A 9,617-nucleotide genomic window follows, 5' to 3' on the forward strand; every position below is an offset into this window, starting at 1 on the left:
AAGGAATTACGAAGCCTGCCATCAGAAGATTAGCTCGTCGTGGAGGTGTAAAACGTATATCCGGATTGATATACGAAGAAACTCGTGGAGTACTCAAAGTATTTCTCGAAAATGTTATCAGAGATGCGGTAACATATACAGAACACGCCAAAAGAAAAACCGTCACGGCCATGGACGTAGTATACGCTCTCAAACGTCAAGGGCGTACATTATATGGTTTCGGCGGTTAGATTCATATTCCGACGAGAAATTTACAAAAAAAAAACGGTTCTTTTCAGAACCACAATTTGTTTTCAAAACGAATTCGATTTATATACTTTACTTTGGTGTGAGTAATAATTAACGAATTACCAAATTAAATTCGAACGATATACCCATCTAATTTTAAGCATTATCTGTCATTCTTTTGATTACCTGAATAATTGCTTCATTTTATCCTGTATACTTAACGAAATTATTAATTTCAACCTTACTACATCTGTATACGAAGAAGAAAAGAGAAGAACGATCTGTACAATTAGATTATATACCACTCGGTTTCTAAATCTATAGGACAGGGAAGCTACTGGTATCTAGCTAGCTAGCTAGGTAGCTCCCAAACTATTCAATTATTCACCAATAGAAATTACATATGAAACTTTTCTGAAACGCCGCTTTAAAACGCGATACCATTTGTACGTAAAGAAAAAATTGAAAAAATGAATATTCATAAACTGATCGAAGGTTAATGAACCACTGTCCAAATATTATTGTTTTATGCTTATAATATTCATCTATCCCATTTCACAAATTACTATGAATAATAATAACAACCTATTTTTATATACTCGTCATTCATTTCTGCAGATATTGAAATGTATGTATGCATTCATCTATGCTATATAATTTAATTAGGTATAATTTTTTTCATTTATTCATTCCAATTTACTCATGATTGTCTATATTGTAATTCCACGAACAAGAATGTATAATATTTCTATGGATATTGTTATGTTTATTCATTTGTATACCTAAATCTGATATTACTGCATACATTTTATTTTCATCACGAATAAACGTACAGACATTCTGATATTTGATTTCAGCAAATAGAAATCACTTGTTTCGGCACGAAAATAAGAAGTTGAACAATAATAATATTATTAATCATGTATACATGTATACGTAAATATGCGCAAGCAAGAAAGAAACAATCGCATATCGTGCTGCGTCAACAATTGTATCGAAAAGCGATGACAAGAAAATAAAAAAAAATATATGCAATTGTCGAATTCATTAGAGAAAATCGTTGTGGCCCTGATAAGGGCCGATATTTTATTTGTCGCTTTCCTCTCTCAGGAAATGTGTACTTATGCCTTCTTTTCGGTTTTTTTCGGTAACAAAACCGCCTGAATATTGGGCAAAACACCACCTTGAGCAATGGTTACTCCTGATAACAATTTATTGAGTTCTTCGTCGTTTCGAATGGCCAGCTGTAAATGTCTAGGAATGATACGGGTTTTTTTGTTATCGCGAGCCGCATTACCGGCCAATTCCAAGACTTCAGCTGCCAAATATTCCATTACTGCGGCTAAGTAAACCGGGGCGCCGGCACCAACTCGTTCGGCATAATTTCCCTTACGAAGGAGTCGATGAATACGTCCTACTGGGAATTGGAGTCCAGCCCGACTGGAACGGGACTTTGCCTTTCCCTTAACTTTACCTCCTTTTCCACGTCCAGACATGTCGAATCGTAGATTAGTATTATATATCGGATAAATTTAAAGAATTCACTGAGAATTATTCGATGTTGCTCTAACAGTAGCTTTCTATACAATGATTTCTATATAGAATCGACCTGTATTAATACCGTCCTACCGACCAATGGGCGTTCTCGAACGCTCAACTTTCCGGTGGGCGGAGCCTACTAGAGTTCCAGTTACTATCTGAAATAGTGACGACAGAGTGCTGTTAACACATTCGACATCGAGAGCTCGTAGAGGCAACATCGACTAGAAGTGAAAGTTTACCTGTGAAGGACCACCTAAGGAGGCAAACTGTGAAGTGTTTAAGAGACACACAAACAACAGTTCTTATCAGAACTGATAAAGAGAATTCAGTTCTTCTTAGAACTAAATATAATATTAGAATTTTAATCCACTTATTTTCAGGGAGTCCACTCCACACAGACCGTAAAAATGGAAGCTGAAAACAAAGCTCTAAAAGAAGACAACGCAAAGCTAAGAGACACACTGGACAAGCTGGTCAGCCAAATGGCTGACATGAACAAGAAATTCGACCAAATATTGGCCGAAAATGCAGCCCTCAGAAGAAGGCTAGAAGATAGGACAAAACCTGCCGAAAAACCGCAGGAGAAGAACAAGGAAGAAACCAAAAGCAAAGCCCCAGCAAAACCAAAACAAGAGGAAAAAGAAAAAGACAAGAAAATAGACACCGCCGCCATCAAGGAAACGGAAAAAGAAAAAGAAGCCTCCCAGAAGAGGCAAAGAAAGCCTGAAAACACCACAGATACGGAGACAGAAGACGGATTCGAAAAGGCCGAAACGAGAAAGGCGAGGAAAGCAAGGAAGAGAACCTCGCGACTTGTCGTATTACAAAAGAAACCGGAGGAAACGGAAATGGAGACAGAGGAAACAACAAAACCGGAAGAGACGTCCATTACTGGGAACATACCAGCAATCGTACCAACCGGAGAACGTAAAACTCCGGAGGTCCCAGTCTGGCCAACCCCCAGGCAAACCGAGGACAAGCCAAACGAACAAGGAGGATCAACAAACGCGGTCACGCACCCGAAACAAACAAATCCCATGTCACCACCACCAATAGTTGTCCATGACAGCAAACGGTGGAATGAAATCTCCAGAGGTCTCGAAGCCCGTAAAATAGGATATAACAAGGCAAGACTTACTAGAGATGGTATCTACATCTACGCAAACAACGAAGAAGAGTGGCGCAAAGCCACCAGATACATGGAAGAATTCCGCCTGGAATTCCACACGTTCACCCTTAAGAAAGAAATCCCACTCCACGCAGTGATCCGGGGGATACCGGAGAACGTGGAGGACGCGGACGTCGCGGCAGATCTCACCAGACAAGGTTTTGAGGTTCTGGAATGTCACAGAATGACGTCCAGAAAAACCAGACAAATTCTGCCACTATTCCTGGTCAAAGTGCCGAAAGACCAGGACAAAATATACGCATTGAGAACATGCGTAAATCTGATCGTGCGGGCGGAGCCGCAAAGAATTAACAAAAAAGAGATAAGGCAGTGCCACCGTTGCCAGTACTTCGGGCATGCACAGAGATGTTGCCACGCAACCGCACGTTGCGTAAAATGCGGTGAACAACACGAGACTAGAGAATGCCAAAAGCAAAGGGAAGAGCCGGCCAAATGCGCAAACTGCCTGGGTGCGCATCCGGCAAGCTACAGGGGATGCAGAATGTTCCCCAAACCAAGACCCTCGCAATCAACAGGAAACAGGCCTCGACAAACGGAGAGTCAGAGGCCCCGGCAACAAAACAGCTCAGAGAAAGCCAGCACCAAAGGCACAACAAACCGGAGGAAGCGAGCTGATCCAAATTCTAGGAAATCTGACGACTGAGCAGCAAAAGATCGCGCAAGCGGTCTTAGCAGCCCTAATCCAAACACCCGGACGACAGTAATGCCAGCACGAGTGCCTGGAAGACTAGTCGTAGGATCGTGGAACATCAACGGTTTCACAGAAAGAAGAAACGAGCTACTGGAGCTACTATCGCGCCTAGAAATAGACGTCATGGCGCTCCAGGAGACACGGATAAGAAGCGAAAAGAGCTACCGCATCCCAGGATATAACATGTACAGGACAGACAGGCCAGGGGGGCGCAACGCCGCGGGAGGCGTTGCGCTACTAGTCAAAACAGACCTAGCGCAAAACGAAGAAAGAAGACCGGAAACCCAAATCGGCGAAGCAGTAGCAGTTAGAGTCAACGTGAGACGCTACGAGCAGCTGAAAATATCGTCGGTATACCTACCCCCGCAAGGTAGAAGAATAGAAAGAACCGACTTGGCAGAATTATTCCCAGATCACCATCCCACAGTGGCCATCGGCGACTTCAACGCAAAGTCGCCAGACTGGAACTGTAGGTTCGCAAACACAAGAGGCAGAGATATAGTAAGATTACTAGACGAATTTGAGGACATCGAGGTAGTAGCACCGAACAGCCCAACGTACTACCCGCAAGCAGACGCAGTCCCAAGCACTCTTGACATCGCGCTAGTACAAAACATCGATACTACGGAGATGGAAGTACTAGAGGAAGGGTCGTCAGACCACAACCCCATCCTATTCACAATAGGAAGGGAGAAGTGGAAGCAGACAACCCAACGAAGCGAATCATAGACTGGACAAGATTCCAACGAACCATACACGACGCGCTGGGTGAGATACCACGCATCGAAACAAAAACAGATCTGGAGAACGCCACGGACCAGCTTCAGCAGGCGATCACACAAACAACGGAAAGAAGCGCGAGGGAAGTCCCAGCCACGCGCTTTAACTTCCAAGAGCACCTTCCACCAGAAACGATGGAACTAATCAGAATAAGAAGACGCCTGAAAAGACAGTACCAAAGAACACGTGCACCGATGGACAAAAGGTGCATGAATAGAGCAAACAGGATACTGAAAGAAGAGCTGAAAGCGATCCGAGAAAGACAATGGACCACCCGTCTGGAAGAGCTGGCCACAGAAGATAGATCTGCGTGGCAAATGCAGAAGAAACTTAGGAACGGACCGCGACAACCCTGCCCACCAATACACGGCGAGCAAGGAATAGTCTACACTGACCAGGAGAAGGCGGAAGCATTCGCGGACAACTTCGAAAGGCAGTGCAAAGAGAATGACGTCCCGTTCACAGACGAGGTAGAGGAAATAGAAAACCAGGTGGAAAGAACGGTACGGAGGCTCAACCGACGAACAGATAATGCGCAACCCCTGGCCCCGACATCGCCTGAGGAAGTGAAAGACATTCTGAGGCACCTTATCACTCGGAAAGCACCAGGCCCAGACAACATAACAAATAGAGCACTGAAAGTGCTGCCGCGAAAGGGTATAGCAGCCATAACCAACATCATAAATGCTATACTCAGACTGCAACACTTCCCGTACCAGTTCAAAGAGGCAACGGTAATCCACATACCAAAGCCCAAGAAGAACCACCTGTTTCCAGCGAACCACCGGCCAATAAGCTTACTGCCATCCATAAGCAAAGTGGCGGAACGCGTCATCCTGAAGAGACTGGAAGAACAAACCAGAGAGTTAGGGATCCTCCCCAACGAACAATTCGGTTTTAGATCAGAGCACTCAACAGAGCTACAAGTCCTGAGGGTAGTGGAATTTGCGACAGAAGGCTTCAACCTTGGCAAAGGACACAACACCGGAGCTATCTTCCTAGACGTCTCCAAGGCGTTCGACAGAGTTTGGCACGACGGGCTACTAGCCAAGATGAGCGATTTCGGATACTCCAAACCAATGGTAAGATTAATCCAGTCTTTTCTAGCTGACAGGCGATGCCGATGCAGAGTAGGAGACGAATTATCAACAGTTCGACTACTGGAGGCAGGAGTCCCGCAAGGTGCAGTCCTTTCGCCACACCTCTACTCCGTATACACGGCAGACGTGCCCAAGCCAGAGAACAACTTTAACAAGTTGGCACTCTACGCGGACGACACGGCCCTGCTGGCGAGATCTAGGAGTCAAGCACTCGTAACAAGATACCTGCAACAACAGGCAGACAGATTAGAGGAGTGGGCTAACCTGTGGAAGATCAGTATCAACCCTGACAAGAGTCAGGCGATACTGTTCACCCGCAGGTTCGTACAACCGGAAGGCAACGTCATCTTCAACGGACAAGAGATTCCGTGGACAAACAAAGCAACATATCTCGGGGTCATCCTAGACAAGAAGTTAACATTCCAGGAACACGTACAACAGAGAATTGGAATGGCCAAACAGGCCAGAAGACGCCTGGCACCGATCATAGGAAGAAGTAGTAACATGGCACTGAAAGTCAAGCTACTGATGATCAGAACGATCCTGATGCCGATAATTCTGTATGCATGCACTGCCTGGGGCCAGTGCGCGCAGACATACAGAAAGAAGATCCAAGCATTTATGAACACGAGCGTAAGGGCCGCCGTAAATGCTCCGTATTACATCCCTAACAGATTCATATACAGAGATCTAGGACTGGACACGCAGTATGTGGACGTGTATATGAGAGAACATGCAGAAAGCATGTTCGATAGAATCAGATCGCACTCAAATCCAGCGTTTCGCGATCTACACGATGCGTTGAATATGGTGACCCCAGGTTCCGAGAAAGGGACAAACATCCAAGGCCGACAAGACAAAATCAGAGACCGCCCCCACGAGTCGCCGTCAGGCGGCTCAGGCAAGTATAAAAATCTTAAGTGTATTAACCATATATTCTCTTACAGAAAACCGCGATTCAATTTCAAAATCACATTTCTCAGCTTCACTGGGAAAAGCCCGACTATTACAACTATGGCCGCCGTTAGCTTTGGGGGCCCCCATGCAAAAATTCAATTAGGAATACCGCGACAAACAAGAGCCAAATAAAATTTAAACCGAGAAGTTAGATAGGGAAATAAAAGCACCTAAAGGCTGGTTTCCAACCAAAGAGGTTAGATATCAATCTTGCTGAAGTGCCAGCAGCTGGATTGAGGACCGTTTCCTTAAGAAACGGGGGTGGAAGGAAAGGGTCGCCAGGTCCAAACCTGCGGAAGCATTTCCGTAAGGAGGGAGCTTGCGACCTGGGCACACAACCCGGGAGGGCATGGGGGGCGTCTTTTACATTGAGTCGAAAGCAAACCTGCACGATAGTACTTGTTTGTTTGATATTGACGAAATTAAATTTTCAGAATGCCACCCAAAGCTAGTGGAAAGGCTGCGAAGAAGGCCGGAAAGGCCCAAAAGAATATATCGAAGACCGATAAGAAAAAGAAGAGGAGGAGGAAGGAAAGTTACGCAATTTATATCTACAAAGTATTGAAACAAGTCCATCCCGATACCGGAATATCCAGTAAAGCGATGAGCATCATGAACAGTTTCGTAAATGATATATTTGAGCGTATCGCAGCGGAAGCCTCCCGTCTTGCTCATTATAACAAGCGATCGACTATTACGAGCAGAGAAATTCAGACTGCAGTACGTCTGTTACTTCCTGGTGAATTGGCGAAGCACGCCGTCAGCGAAGGCACCAAAGCAGTTACGAAATATACCAGTTCGAAATAATTTACTTATTCCGGTCTACGATATACATTCTTAAAAAAAACGGTTCTTTTCAGAACCACAAAATATTTATGAAAGAATTCTTACAATATCGTTTCGACGCTGAATGATAATTTATTTTTGCTAGGGCGCTAGGTCTCACTCGGTTGGGTTGCCTTGTTATCAGTACATTGTTACCTCCTTTCGTGAAACGCGCGATGATAATAAATAATTTTGCCACCTATATTTAGATGGTGCTTACCTACCTATCAACCTAAAAAGTTAACGTTCGTTACTGTTATACTAGTCATGTACTCTATTACTTATGTTATTTTTTAACGTGTTTTTTATTTACGTGCTAATATGTTGTCTAAAAACGTTTATGATTAGCATTTCTGATTTCGACTATAACATTGACGATTTATATATTTCGGGTGGGGGTGGGTGTGTATTACTCCGTTATAGATAGAGCTCACAGTATCGTCGTTCGTTCGTTCGTTCGTTCGTGTTGTAGTATCGACCTTTTTATTGAAAGTATATTACGATGATTATATCTTATCGAATATAACATTAATAACGTTCGTTATTATTCGAATGCCGTTTTCATCGAACACTTTTATAGGGATAATTTTTGAAAATGTTGATGCTATTAGAAGCGTCGGTTCTTGGTTATAGTCGTGTATGAAGGTAGACACGAGGTCTCTTCGATGCCCTATTCACTCGTGTATTTATCGAGTATTATCGGCTAATGTATCATGTTTCTATAGACAGTCGCGCCTATGATATTTATTCGAAGGTTCCTTCCAGATCATCGATTACGAGTATTTCGGAAAGGAATTGTCTGGAGTTACGTCAAAATCATCAATACTTCATATTTCATTGTAATTTACTGTGAGTTGTCGAGGTTTAATATTAGCTTTTTCTTATCAGAAAATATTTTCGGAATACGTAGAATCTATCCACGTATTGTGCTAGTCGAAGTCTAAATAGGAAACCGGCATTGATTTCGTAAAGAAGTTGATGCGAACATTTCGACAGCAGAATGGAAGCCGTCAATATCGTGTCTAACGAGAATGTCGAGCGTTCAGTCTCCCGTCCGCCTGTGCTTCGACCCAGAATATTTAAACAAACGGAACACAGAGGACTACATCATTCTCTCTAGACGCCTAACGAGTGTAGCATCTATCTTCCGAGAATATATTGTCAGTTGTTTTTTTACTATGGCAGACATAGAAAATCAGAATTCTTCGGCTTCGGCTAATTCATCTTCGTCGCCGCAGGCACAGTCTACTGCGAAGAAAGAAAAGAAAGTTAAAAATCCAAGAAGTAAACCTTCTCACCCACCTACGTCGGAAATGGTTAATAACGCTATTAAAGGATTGAAGGAACGGGGTGGTTCCTCTTTACAAGCCATAAAAAAAATATATTGCGGCGAATTATAAGGCTGACGCAGAAAAAGTGGCACCTTTCATCAAGAAATATCTTAAATCTGCGGTTGCTTCCGGATCATTAGTACAAACTAAAGGAAAAGGTGCATCGGGGTCGTTCAAATTGGCATCGGCATCTTCTGGTTCGGCAAAACCGTCGGCTACCGAAAAGAAAACGTCCGGTACGGCCGGTGCGAAGGCCAAAAAAAACTCCCGTTAAACGCGTAGCTGGTGAAAAAGCTAAAACCGGCAAGAAGGCTGCTGCATCACCGAAAGGTAAGAAAGCCTCTCCGGAAAAGAAAGCGGCTGCCGCAGCCAAGCCTAAAAAGGTAACTGCCGAGGATAAAAAGACCGTCGCTTCTAAGGTTTCGTCCGCGACTTCTGCTAGTAAAACCAAGTCTCCTTCGAAAGCAAAGAAAACTAACAAAGGACCAACAAAAAAGCCGAAAGCACCCAAACCGAAAACCGCGAAAGCGACCCTGCATCGGCATCTTCTCCGAAAGCCAAAAAAGCTGCCTCTCCAAAAAAGAAGAAGTAAATTCTTCTATCAGTTGACTTCTCTCTCCGGCGACGAAGTCTAAGAAAACAAATGGCCCTTTTCAGGGCCACAATTTTTTTTACAAGAATTCGTATATAATTCAACTGTCCAACAAATATATAAATAAATAGTCAGAACTACCTACCTAGCCTATCCCTATAAACAGAAAAAAAAATAGATAAATAATATTTCTTCCGCCGCCGCCGCCGACTATCGAATTGATATGAATCGAATAATTTCGTAAAAGAGTAAAAATTAAAAAATATTGCTCTGTCTTTCTATTTCATTGAAATATGTCTTGTGAACAGTTGACTTATTTTCTGATATTGGGATCGTTTCAGGAAAATGAGTCAAAATCATTTCGAGATTTCCAAACTAAGGG

This window comes from Leptinotarsa decemlineata, unplaced genomic scaffold, assembly GCF_025532065.1.
Source record: "Leptinotarsa decemlineata unplaced genomic scaffold, Ldec_3_MD MMD2_tig00026352_RagTag_RagTag, whole genome shotgun sequence".
In the NCBI taxonomy this organism is placed as follows: Eukaryota; Metazoa; Arthropoda; class Insecta; order Coleoptera; family Chrysomelidae; genus Leptinotarsa; species Leptinotarsa decemlineata.